Raw genomic sequence first — 19,772 nt, 5'->3', positions numbered from 1 at the left:
ACTAGAAATAAATAACTAGTATAAGAAAGGTTACTGGTGATAGAGTTTCTACATGTCGCCACTTCTTACTTTATTGTGGTTCCAACTAACGTCTACTTGGTAGAGAAGGAATATCATGTTTAATGGGATTTTCAGACCACAATGCCATTATACCTTTTTCACTTGGCGTAGCCAGAGGAGAATCGAATCTGCCTCTCCCCATCCAAAAGCAGCGGCAGAAGTTGGAATCGAACCGAGACCATCATCATATGAAACTATCATCAGTCCAACAGATCACCAAACCCTCTTCTCTACGACTCATTTCTCTATCATAACACCGTTGCGGCACACAAGATGAGAATTCTGACTCACAGGCTCCCTATAGTGGTTTGCAGGATGTTCAGTACATTCATTTACTTGGTTGACCGAATCGCCATGAACTAGCTGCCTTGGCTACCCAGTGCATACATTCGACTCTATCTAGAAATTTAAATAGGAAGTGATCCTTTCCATTTGAGCTACTCTATTGCGCTACCTGTTTCTTGAAACCATCGTGCAGTGTAAGCAAATGCTGTAACTGTCTGTCTCTCAGAAATCTAGATCCGGCCATATGCATTATCTCACAGCACTGTGGAATGCCGAAGTTCTGGAGGAACTGTTGTTCACTTCCAGAGGTGCTGTAGCAACGTCACAACTAGTAGCGTAACGGTAAGCGTCGCGCACTGTTGATAAGACGTCGCGTGTTCTATTACATTCACTGCTACATTTTTTTTCAAAACGCAATTCTGCTGTCTGCTGAAGTTATCAATTTAATGGAACTTTGAACATAATTCTCTTGACTTCACAACCCAAAATATCGCATGTGGAAAAAAGGCTAACTTCTGCGTCATTTTGTTCTTTTCAGGTTTAATAGACAGCCAGGCAGCAGATGCGTCTCGAAGCTTTTGTATTATGTATGGGGAGAGTTCCTCGTGCCAAAATAGTCAGAAAAGTATTTTCTACATTAGCTGTCGTCTGGTAGCGGCATTTTATTCGTCTTCAAACCTTGTTTGACAGCTTTAACTCAGAACAAGTTTTCTGCATGCATGTAATCAATAAACTGCATGTGCATTGTCAGAGAATTCGCATATATCGTTGATGATTAATTTCTCTCTCATGTTTAACATTGTTTTAACAACACTAAAAGAAACCTTACGAAAACTGTGCACTGTATTGTAAGAAATGAAATAAAACTACCCACGATAACCTTGCGACGAAAATCTGTTTTAACAAATCTGAGTATCTGCACGAATCAGTAAAACACTACTCACTTAGATATCGATTGGGTCTGTGTTTAAATGGTATGCTGTGTCATACGCAACAGGTATGCAAATGTGGCATTTCATAAATAAAGTTGCGTATTCCTAGAAACCCAAAATTTGCTTGTCAGCAGCGGAAAGAGGCGTTACCTGTTGTGCAGCATTGTAAGTTTTTCACCATTCCACTTTGAGCTGAAAGTATTTTCTTACGAATGGTTATCGATGTTTGATCTGACTGCTTGCAGCTCTTACACAGAAGGGATAAAAACGTTGCATTCAGCGAGGCTGGAACCTCGAAACATAACAGACGCGTTTCCAAAGGTCAGCACGTCAACCCAGAGCTAGCGGATAGATATGGTTTGCGCCTTCCTCTTACGAGACCAACACTGGCTAGAACTCCTAAACCCCTATTTGAACGAGATGAGTTGCGATTTCCACGTGCAACGACTTTCGTGCGCTGAAAACCGTAAATTTACAATCTTTTGTTACACTTCAAGCGTTAATAACTCAGATTATTCAACGGAAATGACAGGTTAAATCAAGTGAAGTTTGAGGCTTATTTCCGTGCACACCAGGAAGTAACTCGTCGATCACAGAGTTGCCAAACATACCCTTCCTTGTTGCCAAATCTCAGTTACATTACTAGCAGGAAGAAGACGAACCGATGTGATCCTACAGCGGGCTGGGAAGTGACCATAGCTGTCGCCTCAAAGACGCGGCTGCTACGGCCTGGCATACGTAATGCGTCTGATTCGCGTTTCTGTAACTATGTTTAGGGACTGGAGCTTAGTTACTAATAATACTCAGAACTGACTGCTACTAAGTATCATAAATCAGTAACTCTCATAGTTGCTTTTATATTTCTTTCGTAACTGTACTCAAAACTAAGAAACTCATTCACGGACGTTTTCGTGCCTCGCCGATAGTCGAGCACAACAAATAAACAAAAATAAAAAAAGAATATGTGTGTGTGTGTGTGTGTGTGTGTGTGTGTGTGTGTGAGTGGGTGCGAGAGAGAGAGAGAGAGAGAGAGAGAGAGAGAGAGAGAGAGAGGGGGGGGGGGGGGTAAAAAATTGTTGTAAAGAAATTGAATACTGGTATGTAAAGAAATGTTTCATTAAAATGACTCGTTCCACATCATTACGAAATGTCGTATTCATGATTTATGGAACAAGTAGTAATCTAATCTAATCTAATCTAATCTAATCATACTGCTGACTATCCATGAAGAGTCATGAAGTACCGAAATTTTCGCCTATATCAGTAACCAAAAGTAACTTGAAATTAAAAGACGACAGTTTTTGTAATAAACCGGGACTCCTATCAATACCCTTTCATCGCTGTTAACTAACCATGAAAGATGTCTGATATACCTCAATTCAGAAGTAACGAAGTGTGTATGAATTTAAAGTTGAAGCGCATGATGTGAAGTTCTGCGACGGAGATACGAACCCAAGACGTAATCGGATTGTTAACTAAGTAAAATCAGATGTTACGTATCGGTTTTTCTTGCCAGCTGGTAGGTGTTTAATCTAAAATAAGGACAGAAATTTTTGTGCCTGAGCGACAATCGAACCGCACTCCTATCGTTCTTCTTTATTGTCCACGAATATTGCTTAAGTATCAATTGCTTACTCACCAACAGTAAGATGTGTGCGTGTTTGTCCAGAAATTGTTGGCAACATCAACAGACATTAAAAATGCACGTTAATTTTCACTAGCAGGCCGGTGTGCACGTGATAGGGCTTCAAATGAAATAATGGTTCAAATGGTTCAAATGGCTCTGAGCACTATGGGACTTAAAATCTGAGGTCATCAGTCCCCTAGAACTTATAACTACTTAAACCGAACTAACCTAAGGACGTCCATGCCCGAGGCAGAATTCGAACGTGCGGCCGTAGCATCGCGTGGTTCCAGACTGTAGCGCCTAGAACCGCTCGGCCACCCCGGCCGGCGAAATGAAATTATGAATATTTTTGTACTGGATCAGGGTTTGGACCCACATATTTACCTTTGGAGGAGACCTAGAGAAGACTATAGTCTTGGGAAAAGGAATGAAATGATTGAACTATACTGTTCCGAGAGATTCAGTTCCTCGAAAGAGGAGATACGACTTCGAATCACAGTCCAGCACCAAATTTTTCAACGTCTTGAAACGTCCCCTTAGAAAAATTATACATGACTGTGCTTAAACTGACACACAATATTTTTGGCGCAACGCAATCTGACTTTCAAAAATCCCTACAAAAGAATGGCCCTGACTAACATTAACCTATACCTTTCACAAATCACTTACCTCACCAAAAATCTTCGTTACTCGAACTATTGCAATACACCGAGCGCCACTACTGCCAGCTACATAAAAGATTCAAACTACTGAAGGCACTAACTACTGATAGGCATAGCTAGCAAATGAAAGATTTTGATAGAGAACAAACAATGTATTTACCTTAATAGTCATAATTGACATCCAGTCTTACAAATTTCAAAACTCCGCCATCTCTCTCCCCACATCCACCACTGCTGGCAGCTCACCTCCAACTGCGCAACGCTACGAGCTGTTCACATCCAGCTGCCCAACACTACAATGGCAGACAACAATGCAAACTAGCCACAGCCTTCACACAGCACAGCCAGTGATTTTCATACAGAGCGCTACGTAACGTTGCCAATAAGAAAACATAAACTGCCTACTTACAGTCTCTAGTTCAATCAAGTACAAGTAAAATAAGAGCCCTGTTCCTTAAGACGGATATCAGTTCATCAAATAAAATAAAATTTTCTAATGTAAGTAAGTTTACTGGTGACAGTATTTCTGTTTACCCTGATCCCCGCCTATGTCATTTTCCAACGTAAACCGGCTCTGCCCAGTTTGGAATGAAGGAACGTGATGTTTAATGCGGATTCTGGATTGTAACAGCTTTCTCTTGAGGTTACCAGAGGTAAAGTAAATCTGTTTGTGCCTCTTAAAAGTAAATGCCTGAACCCACGCATTGCACTTGTGATAGTTCGTTCCACCAGACTATTGTGGCCACATTTCCCAGCCGCAGGAGTGTGCTGTAATGGATGATAGCCTTAGCTTACTGAACTAGTCAGGGTTGAAAAAAACGCGAGTCTATTAAATGGTTAAGTAGAAGCAAGCTTCTGACGTGGAGATTATGCTATTCTCATGTCAGCAGGATATAAAGACTCTTCTAGGCGTCATAGCCTCGATTTGAAGCCATTTTGAAATTTTCATTAATTCAGGAAATTTCTTAGTTCGAGAAAATCCACTGTTAAGTGTGAAGTTACCGGATAATTCGATTATCACCGTCATTATTACTATTATTTTCTTCATACCGGTGCTGGAACACATGTGCTTGAAGATCATTTAAGTCCTTTTGGTCATTATAGAAGTAGTTGTCCAAGAACAAGTTCTTTCCCTGTCTACGGAATCCTTTTCATGTTAATATCAAACATCAGCAATTACTCGTAAATCACATTAAAACTAAAGTAATTGACGAAGACGTTACTTGATAACGAAAACGCGCTGCCTTTCTTCATTTACTTGCGCCTAGAAATGGCTGTCGAGTACTGCCAAACCAAAAGCCAAGGGATCTTACTGCCTTCCAATATACGTCGCTGTCGGTTTGGTCGACGTGACCTGTTTCATGTTGTGTATGACACAGAATGTTTTAGAAAATCAGTTGTTTTCCTTTGCAATAAACAGAAAGATTTTCATTCTAAGCTATCCAAGTCCAAAATTTTCGCAATATTAGTTCAAATTTAATATTCGCTTCCATAATGGAAGGAAAGTACACTCCTGGAAATTGAAATAAGAACACCGTGAATTCATTGTCCCAGGAAGGGGAAACTTTATTGACACATTCCTGGGGTCAGATACATCACATGATCACACTGACAGAACCACAGGCACATAGACACAGGCAACAGAGCATGCACAATGTCGGCACTAGTACAGTGTATATCCACCTTTCGCAGCAATGCAGGCTGCTATTCTCCCATGGAGACGATCGTAGAGATGCTGGATGTAGTCCTGTGGAACGGCTTGCCATGCCATTTCCACCTGGCGCCTCAGTTGGACCAGCGTTCGTGCTGGACGTGCAGACCGCGTGAGACGACGCTTCATCCAGTCCCAAACATGCTCAATGGGGGACAGATCCGGAGATCTTGCTGGCCAGGGTAGTTGACTTACACCTTCTAGAGCACGTTGGGTGGCACGGGATACATGCGGACGTGCATTGTCCTGTTGGAACAGCAAGTTCCCTTGCCGGTCTAGGAATGGTAGAACGATGGGTTCGATGACGGTTTGGATGTACCGTGCACTATTCAGTGTCCCCTCGACGATCACCAGTGGTGTACGGCCAGTGTAGGAGATCGCTCCCCACACCATGATGCCGGGTGTTGGCCCTGTGTGCCTCGGTCGTATGCAGTCCTGATTGTGGCGCTCACCTGCACGGCGCCAAACACGCATACGACCATCATTGGCACCAAGGCAGAAGCGACTCTCATCGCTGAAGACGACACGTCTCCATTCGTCCCTCCATTCACGCCTGTCGCGACACCACTGGAGGCGGGCTGCACGATATTGGGGCGTGAGCGGAAGACGGCCTAACGGTGTCCGGGACCGTAGCCCAGCTTCATGGAGACGGTTGCGAATGGTCCTCGCCGATACCCCAGGAGCAACAGTGTCCCTAATTTGCTGGGAAGTGGCGGTGCGGTCCCCTACGGCACTGCGTAGGATCCTACGGTCTTGGCGTGCATCCGTGCGTCGCTGCGGTCCGGTCCTAGGTCGACGGGCACGTGCACCTTCCGCCGACCACTGGCGACAACATCGATGTACTGTGGAGACCTCACGCCCCACGTGTTGAGCAATTCGGCGGTACGTCCACCCGGCCTCCCGCATGCCCACTATACGCCCTCGCTCAAAGTCCGTCAGCTGCACATACGGTTCACGCCCACGCTGTCGCGGCATGCTACCAGTGTTAAAGACTGCGATGGAGCTCCGTATGCCACGGCAAACTGGCTGACACTGACGGCGGCGGTGCATAAATGCTGCGCAGCTAGCGCCATTCGACGGCCAACACCGCGGTTCCTGGTGTGTCCGCTGTGCTGTGCGTGTGATCATTGCTTGTACAGCCCTCTCGCCGTGTCCGGAGCAAGTGTGGTGGGTCTGACACACCGGTGTCAATGTGTTCTTTTTTCTATTTCCAGGAGTGTATTTCACAGTTGCAAAACCGCATCCGACTCACTGTCCATACACTTAGTCGCTGGCCATAAATTCTAGCTCAAAGTAACGCCAGTTTAAGTAACCTCATGTAGCGAAGACTGTTTGCCATTGCTCTTTCTCACCGGAAAATATGCAATTCACTCATTGGGCTCCATAAGTACACTGTAACAGTAATTTCTGCGTGTATGCAATTCATACGGATTGTAGAATTTAGTGGTGCTCTCTCTTCCACTTCTGTGTACAATATGCCTGACCTAAACGGGCCCTTTATCATTACAGGCCCTGGGCGGTGCAACATCATATTGACAACAGTAATGTGCTTATACTGACAACCTCATTGTTCGTTTTACCCGATTTTGCAATCATTGAAGTAAGACAACATGACCTTCGAGTGGGAGACATTTCGTCCCCCATTTCCTTCTGTGAAATTTGTCAGTAAGCTTTTTGCCTTCGAACCAGCGAAATGCGGCAGAGGGCAGAGTACGGCTGGTAAACGATTTACAAACCACGATTTAGTGCCGTTGACACGATTTCTTTAAACATTGGCGTAACTGAAGGAATTTAGTTTCTTCTTAAATCGTCTTATGCAGCAACGTTCACAGATATCTCAAATAGGAAAAGCTCTTTATCCAGGTACGAAGGTTGTAAAACAAACTTCCCACAGTTTGTGTCAGGTTGATCTTTTCGTCTGATAGCACTGCGTAAGTATTTTGTGTAAGAGGTATTAAAGTAGTGTTCCTGTAGCTGTGGGAATCATTGGTAGAAAACGAGTTCCACACCAATTGGTACAGTACTGTTAAATATTCAAAATGATTATCAACCTAAGTCTGCGTTCACCCACAAATTGAGGCGTATTTGTGATATTGAAGCTAGACTAGGTATCCTTGTCTTCCTTGAGTGGGCATTGGAAGGCGTTTACACACACTTATACGAGGGTAATCCCAAAGGTAAGGTCTCCTAAGGGACACGCAAGTGCCGACGCAGGCACAAACGAGAGATCCTTAATTTTAATGGCAAGCAGAAACCACAGTGTTGGCTGCATGGTGCCAAGGTGATAAAGAGCAAGACTATGGATACGAAGGTCTCAGGTTCGATCCCTCACCAGTCCCACGATTTTTATGTGCCGTTTTACACATATTTCCCCTGGGTCAGTGTTTGTTGATGTGAAAAATGCCGAGTTGCACTGTGGTCCGAAAGCCACGTAAAACTGTAGGTTCCCCTATTAACTGGCTAGGTAAGTCAACTCAAAGGTCGGATGAAAGCAACAGCGTACCACCTCCAACAAGACCGTGCCTATTAAAGCACTGTGGTGTTCAAACCACTCTTGCGACTGATGACTGCTTTACTTCTATGGGTTCCAAAACTAATGATCTTCGGGTTAGTAACATTTATGTGTTTTCATGCTGTAGCTTTGATACCAGTAAATGCAAGTAACCGGCCGAGCACTGTCACCGTTCGAGTTGTCACGGTGGTGGACGTCGATGCTGTCGACCCCAGTTACAATTTTGGTCATGCCTATGTTTCAGTCGAATACCTCTATGCGCCTTTCTGCGTATTTCAAGATTTACTTTTATACACGTGGTACGCTTCCAAATTGATATCTGATAGAGCTGTATTTAGCAACATGAATCATATATGTTTTCCGTGCAATATATCGGACAACACGTCAGTGCAGCGAGATTTCGTTTATGTGTTGCGCATGGTACAAGAAATATTTATGTTTTGCTTGCTTCTGTGATAGGTTTCACCCCACGGAATGCGAGCAAGCTCACGAATAGACTGTCAATAACTGGAATTACGCAATAACACACTTAAAAGTTGTATTTTTGCATTATGTATCCCCATGAAAATAACTGTAAACAGGTTATATGCCTACTTGCTTATTATCGCGCTTCTTGATGCTTTACTCAAAAAATTAAAATAAAAATAAAAGGAGAGAGAGAGAGACAGAGAGAGAAAACAGAAATGTATATCAAATATCAGCTCAGTGACGCCATGTTCGTCTCGTGATGTAAAGCAAGGATAGTTGATAGGTAATATCCCGTTGTACTAGCGATACGTATGGCTACGGGGTTCTTTGTTTTCTCTCTGCAAACAACCAGAAAAGAATTCAGTAACAAAGTGGTAAGAACACCTACTCAGTGCGCCAATTAAACACTCAGCCATTCTTGGTTATTTTGTTAATCGTCAGTAATGCAGTAAACATCCTTGGTTATTGATTTGTAATTACTACCATTGTTATTGTTATTCGTCACCCCACAACAGCTTTCCTATAACTCATTGCCGCCGATGCACGTAACGAATGGATCAGGATGAATGGAATGTGGGATGTTTCGTCACGGAGAATATACACATTTATCTCGGCGTCTTGTGTCAGGGTAATATGAAAATCTCAATAAGAAAAGACGACAATAACACCCAACTATTTCTGTCCACTTAACACCATGACGACAGACAAATTGGCGTCTCACTGTATTTTGACTATAATTCGTTAACCTTTTTGCGACCTCATTTTAATACCTCGTGGGAGCAGGCATAATATTTTGCTTTTTGAACACCGAACAATAACACACAAAGATAGTAGATGGAAGGATACAAAGAAAAAATCAGACTCATTGGTGAGGATCCAGTTCATCATAAGAAGACTAAACAAGAGGGAAACATTACGAAAGCAATGAATACGCTGGTTAGTATACATTATTTGTATATATCTGAAAATGAAAAAGCGCAGATCTGCACAGTGCCCGCATCTGCACTTTAGTTTCTGTCTTAATGGGCATAATTTTTAGTTGCTTCTCTTCTGAATTATCAAATGAATTGATTATTACGTGGTACAGAATAATTAGGTAACTGTGTTTCTTACAGCTTCCATTCGCACCAACATTTTTCTACATTCTCGTGCAGTTCATGAAATTCTACTTGTATGATCACAAGACTGCACATAGATGCAATCGATTTCGAGGTGCAAAGTGGTTTTTATCTTACTTTTCGTGACAGGTTGGCAAAGTTGATTTCCAAAGACTTTTTATTGTACTGAAATAATCTTTTGTAACAAAGTAACAAGGTAAGTGTTTTATTCGTATATATTTTGTGGGAAACTGTAATCGTGATGGAAGGTTACACACCTGAATGTTTGACACAACTGGTAGGAGAAAACGCTGCATATTAACCAAACCCCGCGCCTCCTCTCCGTATCCTCCTATGACATGAGCACAGGATTCTCCTCCTATAACGCTACAGAGCTGTTCCTAGCATAGCTGAGAATTGGCAACATCGTCACAAACATTTGGCAACACTGTGACTCGTGATGACTGGGTGTTGTGTGCTGTCCTTAGGTTAGTTAGGTTTAAGTAGTTCTAAGTTCTAGGGGACTGATGACCATAGATGTTAAGTCCCATAGTGCTCAGAGCCATTTTGAACACTGTGACAGTGCAATCACTTCTGCGTATGGTACTGAACTGACTCGCTAAATTCACTTGATATTCCCTTTCCATTTGAATGACTCGTGGTATATAATCCTCACGTAAACTAAGACATTGAGACAGAAAGTTCAATTTTTTGGCTAAAGATATGCTATTCTTCACATAAGTGACAACTTTTAATATATTTCACGATGCGTTATGAGGCTGAGCGACGAATACCATGACGAGAGTGGTGTGCTGGCAGCAGTGTGTCCGTAGCCCCGTGGTACCGCCCGTGTCTCGTGTTCCAACGGTTAAGAAAATCGTCAGTTCTAACCGTGGTAGGGGCAGCGCGTGCGAGCTTCTTTTGTGTATTATTCCACGGAGCTGCGAATTCCCAGAAAAAATTCTGTCGCAAAATCAGACGAAAACCTTTACACATCAAATTATATATATATTTTATCTCATTTAGTTCTATATTGTTCATTGAATTTGTTCGTGGCGGACGTCCGATGACATTCGTTCAGGTTGTTCATTGATCCGTTTACTCAGTTTTTTATTACAGAGGGTAGTTACACTCTGTGATCGAACACGCTGAGCTACCGTGCCGGCATCTTGGCAACTCGACTCAGTAACTTGTGTTAATGGTCGCAGATCTCGGCTTTCTGACTGCTATACAATACAACCGTCTCTGAAGAAATTCGAATCGACCATCAACAATACGAAATTCAATAATGTTCCTCACTTAAGACTCCCATGCCAGGGTGATAAGTATGAAGGAAATAAATTGATTAGCAAATCGCAAGAAAATACTTTCAGCTCAAAGTGCAATGGTGAAAAACTTACAACGCTGCACAACAGGTAACGCCTCTTTCCGCTGCTGACAAGCAAATTTTGGGTTTCTAGGAATACGTAACTTTATTTATGAAATGCCACATTTGCATACCTGTTGAGTATGACACAGCATACCATTTAAACACAGACCCAATCGAAATCTAAGTGAGTAGTATTTTATTAATTCGTGCGGATAGAGGCACGCTTGTGTACAGATACTCAGTTTTGTTAAAACAGACTTACTTTCGTCGTAAGGTTATCGAGGGTAATTTTATTTCATTTCTTACAATACAGTGCACAGTTTTCGTAAGGTTTCTTTTAGTGTTGTTAAAACAATGCTACACATAAGAGAGAAATTAATCATCAACGATATATGCGAATTCTCTGATGTTATCTATAACAGTCTGACAATGCACATGCAGTTTATTGATTACATGCATGCAGAAAACTTGTTCTGAGTTAAAGCTGTCAAACAAGGTTTGAAGAAGAATAAAATGCCACTACCAGACGACAGCTTATGTAGAAAATACTTTCCTGACTTTTTTGGCACGATGCACTCTCCCCATACATAATACAAAAGCTTCGAGACGCATCTGCTGCCTGGCCGTCTATTAAACCTGAAAAGAACAAAATGACGCAGAAGTTAGCCTTTTTTCCACATGCGACTATTTTGGGTTGTGAAGTGAAGAGAATTACACTCCTGGAAATGGAAAAAAGAACACATTGACACCGGTGTGACAGACCCACCATACTTGCTCCGGACACTGCGAGAGGGCTGTACAAGCAATGATCACACGCACGGCACAGCGGACACACCAGGAACCGCGGTGTTGGCCGTCGAATGGCGCTACCTGCGCAGCATTTGTGCACCGCCGCCGTCAGTGTCAGCCAGTTTGCCGTGGCATACGGAGCTCCATCGCAGTCTTTAACACTAGTAGCATGCCGCGACAGCGTGGACGTGAACCGTATGTGCAGTTGACGGACTTTGAGCGAGGGCGTATAGTGGGCATGCGGGAGGCCGGGTGGACGTACCGCCGAATTGCTCAACACGTGGGGCGTGAGGTCTCCACAGTACATCGATGTTGTCGCCAGTGGTCGGCGGAAGGTGCACGTGCCCGTCGACCTGGGACCGGACCGCAGCGACGAACGGATGCACGCCAAGACCGTAGGATCCTACGCAGTGCCGTAGGGGACCGCACCGCCACTTCCCAGCAAATTAGGGACAATGTTGCTCCTGCGGTATCGGCGAGGACCATTCGCAACCGTCTCCATGAAGCTGGGCTACGGTCCCGCACACCGTTAGGCCGTCTTCCGCTCACGCCCCAACATCGTGCAGCCCGCCTCCAGTGGTGTCGCGACAGGCGTGAATGGAGGGACGAATGGAGGCGTGTCGTCTTCAGCGATGAGAGTCGCTTCTGCCTTGGTGCCAATGATGGTCGTATGCGTGTTTGGCGCCGTGCAGGTGAGCGCCACAATCAGGACTGCATACGACCGAGGCACACAGGGCCAACACCCGGCATCATGGTGTGGGGAGCGATCTCCTACACTGGCCGTACACCACTGGTGATCGTCGAGGGGACACTGAATAGTGCACGGTACATCCAAACCGTCATCGAACCCATCGTTCTACCATTCCTAGACCGGCAAGGGAACTTGCTGTTCCAACAGGACAATGCACGTCCGCATGTATCCCGTGCCACCCAACGTGCTCTAGAAGGTGTAAGTCAACTACCCTGGCCAGCAAGATCTCCGGATCTGTCCCCCATTGAGCATGTTTGGGACTGGATGAAGCGTCGTCTCACGCGGTCTGCACGTCCAGCACGAACGCTGGTCCAACTGAGGCGCCAGGTGGAAATGGCATGGCAAGCCGTTCCACAGGACTACATCCAGCATCTCTACGATCGTCTCCATGGGAGAATAGCAGCCTGCATTGCTGCGAAAGGTGGATATACACTGTACTAGTGCCGACATTGTGCATGCTCTGTAGCCTGTGTCTATGTGCCTGTGGTTCTGTCAGTGTGATCATGTGATGTATCTGACCCCAGGAATGTGTCAATAAAGTTTCCCCTTCCTGGGACAATGAATTCATGGTGTTCTTATTTCGATTTCCAGGAGTGTATGTTCAAAGTTCCGTTAAATTGATAACTTCAGCAGACAGCAGAATTGCGCTTTAAAAAAAAATGTAGCAGTGAATGTAATAGTACACGCGACGTCTTATCAATAGTGCGCGACGCTTACCGTTACGCTACTAGTTGTGACGTAGCTACAGCACCTCTGGAAGTGAACAACAGTTCCTCCAGAACTTCGGCAATCCACAGTGCTGTGAGATAATGCATATGGCCGGATCTAGACTTCTGAGAGACAGACAGTTACAGTATTTCCTTTACACTGCACGATGGTTTCAAGAAACAGACAGCGCAATAGAGTAGCTCAAATGGAAAGGATCACTTCCTATTTAAATTTATGGATAGAGTCGAATGTATGCACTGGGTAGCCAAGGCAGCTAGTTCATGGCGATTCGGTCAACCAAGTAAATGAATGTACTGAACATCCTGCAAACCACTACAGGGAGCCTGTGTGTCAGAATTCTCATCTTGTGTGCCGCAACGGTGTTATGATAGAGAAATGAGTCGTAGAGAAGAGGGTTTGGTGGTCTGTTGGACTTATGATAGTTTCATACGATGATGGTCTCGGTTCGATTCCAACTTCTGCCGATGCTTTTGGATGGGGAGAGGCAGATTCGATTCTCCTCTGGCTACGCCAAGTGAAGAAGGTATAATGGGATTGTGGTCTGAAAATCCCATTAAACATGATATTTCTTCTCTACCAAGTAGACGCTAGGTGGAACCACAATAAAGTAAGGAGTGGCGACATGTAGAAACTCTATCACCAGTAACCTTTCTTATACTAGTTATTTATTTCTAGTGACGAAACAAACCCTGTGTATGGTCACAGGACACTTATTCCATCTTTTATTTGAGCTTCTGTATGTCGATAAAATTGGTTCTGAACTGGGAATGCAACTCAGACCGCCCTTAACGCGGAATTTGATCCCTTCGTGACAATACAGCTCGACTACAACTTGTTGTTTGTTCAAAACTGCAGATTCCTCAACATCTCCACATATTGCGCATGAATGAGTTGGAGTCCTGGCCCGGCACTAAACTTTTCACTATGTATTATCAAACTCTAGCATGAGAACACCTATCTGCTGGGGGATAATAATTTTTATTTTTAATGCATTCTCATTCGTTGTCAACACTAACGATATCTGACGTTTTTGACTCCCAGTGAGACACAGAACTATTTGCGAGATCACTGTAAGTTCAAGGATGTTAGTCCGAGCTGCTGGTAGAGAAAAATTCAGTAGCTGACGTCTCTTTGTGTGTAGTCAACAACGATATGTGTGGGGTTCGATTCTCAGTCAGCACTGAACACTTCGTCATATTATTTCTAGTTCAAACATGCTCACATGTCGCTGCTGGTGTAACAAACCCATACTTAACGTTCCTTTTCTCTGGAATGTAACAGCGATAGGTGCCAGGTTGGAGTCCTGGGAAGGAAAAATTAATGTTTCGTCTCGTCATTTCAGTTAATACATCTAGTTACTGCCGAGAAAATCCGATATGTCAAAGTTGATTGTGCTTTGATAACAATCCGATTAGGTTCTGGGTTCGAATCCCTGTCCAACACAAAGCTTTACCTCACTGAATTTCAAGTGCGGTACTTGTGAAGTAGCAATATCTAACATCTCTCGTAGTTAGTTAACAGGGACAATAGATGCTGGGTAGGGATTCGCGTCCGTTAAAAATGTTACGTTATGCAATTTAAAGTTGATATTTGCTAACTGATACTGTCCAAAAATGAGGTATATCATTCTCTTTATGCCTACTCAAGAATGACTGTTAACTTCCGTCAGCAGCGAAATCTTAGCCTGCATGCTTGGTTCAAATGGCTCTGAGCAATATGGGACTCAACATCTGAGGTCATCAGTCCCCTAGAACCTAGAACTGCTTAAACCTAACTAACCTAAGGCCATCACACACATCCATGCCCGAGGCAGGATTCGAACCGTAGCAGCCACGCGGTTCCGGACTGAAGTGCCTAGAAACGCACGGCAACCGCGGCCTAGCCTGCGTGACCTGGGTTTGAATCCATATGCAGAACGAGTCGGTTCGTCGTGTCATTTGAAGTTTATACATATTCTCAACTAACTGCTCGTGAATAACGAAATCATGAATAACGAAATCATGAATACCACGAACTTACTACGTGCATTACCTATCTGACGTAATAATGAGAGTGCTAATATTTCAGGTATATCATTTATTCCAATAAATGTGAGCGTACAAGCCTTAAGGACAGTCTTATCTGTGATGAGGTGTTCCCTGATATTTGTAGTATCTTGAGTTACTGCGATACAGAGCAGTGTTTTCTAGTGGTGATTTGTTGGAACCATTTTCAATTGTCAAACGACTGTACCAAGTAGCGATTAGAGAACCTGCTAGACAGCTGCGTTATGTAGGTCGCATGGGAATCAGGTGAAATGCAATTCGGGTCGTTCGGATACTTTTGAGCACGGCTGTACATAAAATCAGAAGTTAAATATCAAATGTTTCCACCAATAGCGAAATGCTCGAACCTTAATTGATGATAGAATTGTTTTTGCCTGACTGGGATTCGAACCCAGCATCTAGCACAGTCGTTTTCTAGCCAGGAACAGACGATAAATAGCTATTGTTGGTTCACCAGTAGCGAGATTGGCGAATGTTTAGCTAGACATCAGGCGACGATAAGTTCTGTGCTGAATGGAATTCAAACCCCGCACACGTGGTCATGAAGAAACTTTAACTATCAAATTCATTTCCAATAATAGCTAGGAATGGCATGTTTGTACCCTCAATGATGTGATGGAAAATACTCTGCTGGCTAGAAGATGAATCCACATGTCGTCGTTTGTGATCACAACGAACACAATGTCAAACCCAAATCCGTTTTCATCAGTAGGATTGAGAGGAATGTTTGAACTTGAAAAGCTGTAAGGAAACGTTTGATCTTGTAATGTTGTGATAAAAAGCTCATCATGTGGCTGTGAGTTGAAACGAACACGTTACAGCTGACAACGCACGAAGAGACGTTGAAAATGCAATTATTTTTCACCAGTAGTTCGGAGTGCACATGGTAAGGCTTGAAATGAAATAATGAGTATTTTGTGCTGATCAGGATTCGAAACCAGATAGGTGCCTTTCGAGGACGCCTAGAAGAGTTTGCAATCTTCGGGAACACAGTGAAATCGAATTCTAATCCCAGTCCAGCACCATAATTTTCAACGTCTCAGTTTCAAATAAAGTAAGAGCCTTGTGAACTTACATAGCCGTTGGCTCATTAAATGAAATACGTTTTCTAGTTTACGACGGCTTGCTGGTGACAGAGTCCCTGCCTTACGGGGTTTCTCCATCTGTCACAGCTCAAACGAATGCCCAGTTGGCAGCGAAGGGATGTTACCTTTACTGCGGATATTGAACTACGGAGCTTACTGGCGTTCTGCACTTGGCGTTACTAGGGGTGAAGGAGAGCTACTTGTGTGTGTTAAAAATCTACGCCTGACGTGAGATGTGAACCTACACGTTTTACACATCAATACAAGATTAATCCACCAGACCACAGAACCCCCTGCCAAGCACATAATTATGAATTGCAGAGTATTCATTTAGATGTAGATGCAGATGTCAAGGGACGCGTAACAGGAAGGAGGGCGGGATCTGGGAATGGACAGAAGTGCAGAAGTGCAAAATATCAGCGTGAAATGCTTGCAAAGTATTGCTTACTTAGATGTGTGCCACAGTTCGCTTTATCTTAGGACCGAGAGATAAGGAAGGACTGTTCTCAGAACGAAGAATGGGTTATAGGGAAGGGGAGATCAAAGAATACGGTTTCATAGGTGGTGAGGGGAATGATAGAGAGTAAAGACAGCAGCAATTAAAAGAGAAAATGTAGCGTAATTAGAAAGCGCTAGATTTGTTTACAAAGTTTTGGGTGAGTGTAATAGAAGGGTACTTGCGGCGATAGTGTCAGAGAGAGAGAGTGTGAGAGAGAATAGAAGAGATTTTAACAAAGAGTGCCGGCCGCGGTGGTCTCGCGGTTCTAGGCGCTCAGTCCGGAACCGCGCGACTGCTACGGTCGCAGGTTCGAATCCTGCCTCGGGCATGGATGTGTGTGATGTCCTTAGGTTAGTTAGGTTTAAGTAGTTCTAAGTTCTAGGGGACTGATGACCGCAGCTGTTAAGTCCCATAGTGCTGAGAGCCATTTGAACCACTTTGAACCAACAAAGAGCAAACATAAATGTTCAAATGTGTGTGAAATCTTATGGGACTTAACTGTTAAGGTCATCAGTCCCTAAGCTTACACACTACTTAACCTAAATTATCCTAAGGACAAACACACACACCCATGCCCGAGGGAGGTCTTGAACCTCCGCCGGGACCAGCCTCACAGTCCATGACTGCAGCGCCCTAGACCGCTCGGCTAATCTCGCGCGGCGAGTAAACGTAATATGAAATCGTTGGCGTATTGTGTGGAGGACGGAGGGTGTATTCATGGATGGAGGGGAAGAGAGAGACGTATTTGAAATAACAAAAACTACTATGATAGAATCCACCTATGCTGATTAGTTTGTAAGTATGTAGACAGGGTATAAATGAAATCAAAATACACCCCTGGAAATTGAAATAAGAACACCGTGAATTCATTGTCCCAGGAAGGGGAAACTTTATTGACACATTCCTGGCGTCAGATACATCACATGCTCACACTGACAGAACCACAGGCACATAGACACAGGCAACAGAGCATGCACAATGTCGGCACTAGTACAGTGTATATCCACCTTTCGCAGCAATGCAGGCTGCTATTCTCCCATGGAGACGATCGTAGAGATGCTGGATGTAGTCCTGTGGAACGGCTTGCCATGCCATTTCCACCTGGCGCCTCAGTTGGACCAGCGTTCGTGCTGGACGTGCAGACCGCGTGAGACGACGCTTCATCCAGTCCCAAACATGCTCAATGGGGGACAGATCCGGAGATCTTGCTGGCCAGGGTAGTTGACTTACACCTTCTAGAGCACGTTGGGTGGCACGAGATACATGCGGACGTGCATTGTCCTGTTGGAACAGCAAGTTCCCTTGCCGGTCTAGGAATGGTAGAACGATGGGTTCGATGACGGTTTGGATGTACCGTGCACTATTCAGTGTCCCCTCGACGATCACCAGTGGTGTACGGCCAGTGTAGGAGATCGCTCCCCACACCATGATGCCGGGTGTTGGCCCTGTGTGCCTCGGTCGTATGCAGTCCTGATTGTGGCGCTCACCTGCACGGCGCCAAACACGCATACGACCATCATTGGCACCAAGGCAGAAGCGACTCTCATCGCTGAAGACGACACGTCTCCATTCGTCCCTCCATTCACGCCTGTCGCGACACCACTGGAGGCGGGCTGCACGATATTGGGACGTGAGCGGAAGACGGCCTAACGGTGTGCGGGACCGTAGCCCAGCTTCATGGAGACGGTTGCGAATGGTCCTCGCCGATACCGCAGGAGCAACATTGTCCCTAATTTGCTGGGAAGTGGCGGTGCGGTCCCCTACGGCACTGCGTAGGATCCTACGGTCTTGGCGTGCATCCGTTCGTCGCTGCGGTCCGGTCCCAGGTCGACGGGCACGTGCACCTTCCGCCGACCACTGGCGACAACATCGATGTACTGTGGAGACCTCACGCCCCACGTGTTGAGCAATTCGGCGGTACGTCCACCCGGCCTCCCGCATGCCCACTATACGCCCTCGCTCAAAGTCCGTCAACTGCACATACGGTTCACGTCCACGCTGTCGCGGCATGCTACCAGTGTTAAAGACTGCGATGGAGCTCCGTATGCCACGGCAAACTGGCTGACACTGATGGCGGCGGTGCACAAATGCTGCGCAGGTAGCGCCATTCGACGGCCAACACCGCGGTTCCTGGTGTGTCCGCTGTGCCGTGCGTGTGATCATTGCTTGTACAGCCCTCTCGCAGTGTCCGGAGCAAGTATGGTGGGTCTGACACACCGGTGTCAATGTGCTCTTTTTTCCATTTCCAGGAGTGTATAATACTTAACAAACTGTATATTCAAAAGAAACCCACTTGAATTTAAAGGGCAACTCAAAGGAAAGCTAACCCATATTGTATCTTTTCTGTTGCCACGCGATCTTCCACTAGCTCCCAATGAGGAAAAATGACGAAAAAGAAGACATAACAAAACATTTGAAGAACTCTAATATTTTATCCAGAATCCTTCATTATTTTGTACTTCTATCACGCGTCTTGGCATAGAATGTATAAGCCGTTGGACGTAACAGCCTGAAGAAGCAACTTCCTCCCAGGCTTCCAGGACGCAGACTCAAACATCGTCCGCAGTAGTTGGTTGGTTTCGTGGCCAGTTCTCTGTTAATGTTCTGGCGACCTCAGCCCACATGTTTTCCATGGAGTTCTCATAAGCCGCCCGTGGCGGCCAGTCCATGACGCTGACGCCAATCGTGGAGAGCCGCTGCTGAACAAACGCAGACTTGTGAATGGGAGAATGGTCCTCTTCCAATGTGACGTCCCCTTCTTCGTACAGCATTCGCACTGACGGAAGCATCACATTTTCCAATATGTGGGCATACTGCGCGCTGTCCACAGTTCCTTCTATCCTGTGAAGAATTCCCGCCCCTCTCGCAGAATTCCAACCCCAGCAGGTAACAGATAGCCGGTCACTTCTTCTCGTCGTGGTTCCATATTCGCGTCGATGGCGAGTCCCTTGCGGCCTGTAAACGATTCGTGCACCGTCGTTATTGGTGGAAAACATCTTCTCATCAGTGAAAATGACGTTGTCCCACGACGCTCTCAGATAGAGCTCCGCAAATACTATCCGGTATAAAACGTTGTCTTCGCTGAGCTCTTGTTTCACGGCGGATCGTCGTGCATGCAGTCCCGCGTCCCTCAGCATCCGGCGAATCGTGT

The sequence above is a fragment of the Schistocerca cancellata genome, chromosome 4 (genome assembly GCF_023864275.1).
Source record: "Schistocerca cancellata isolate TAMUIC-IGC-003103 chromosome 4, iqSchCanc2.1, whole genome shotgun sequence".
Lineage (NCBI taxonomy): Eukaryota > Metazoa > Arthropoda > Insecta > Orthoptera > Acrididae > Schistocerca > Schistocerca cancellata.
The sequence above is the reverse complement of the archived record's forward strand: the minus strand, read 5'-3'. Positions refer to the sequence as shown.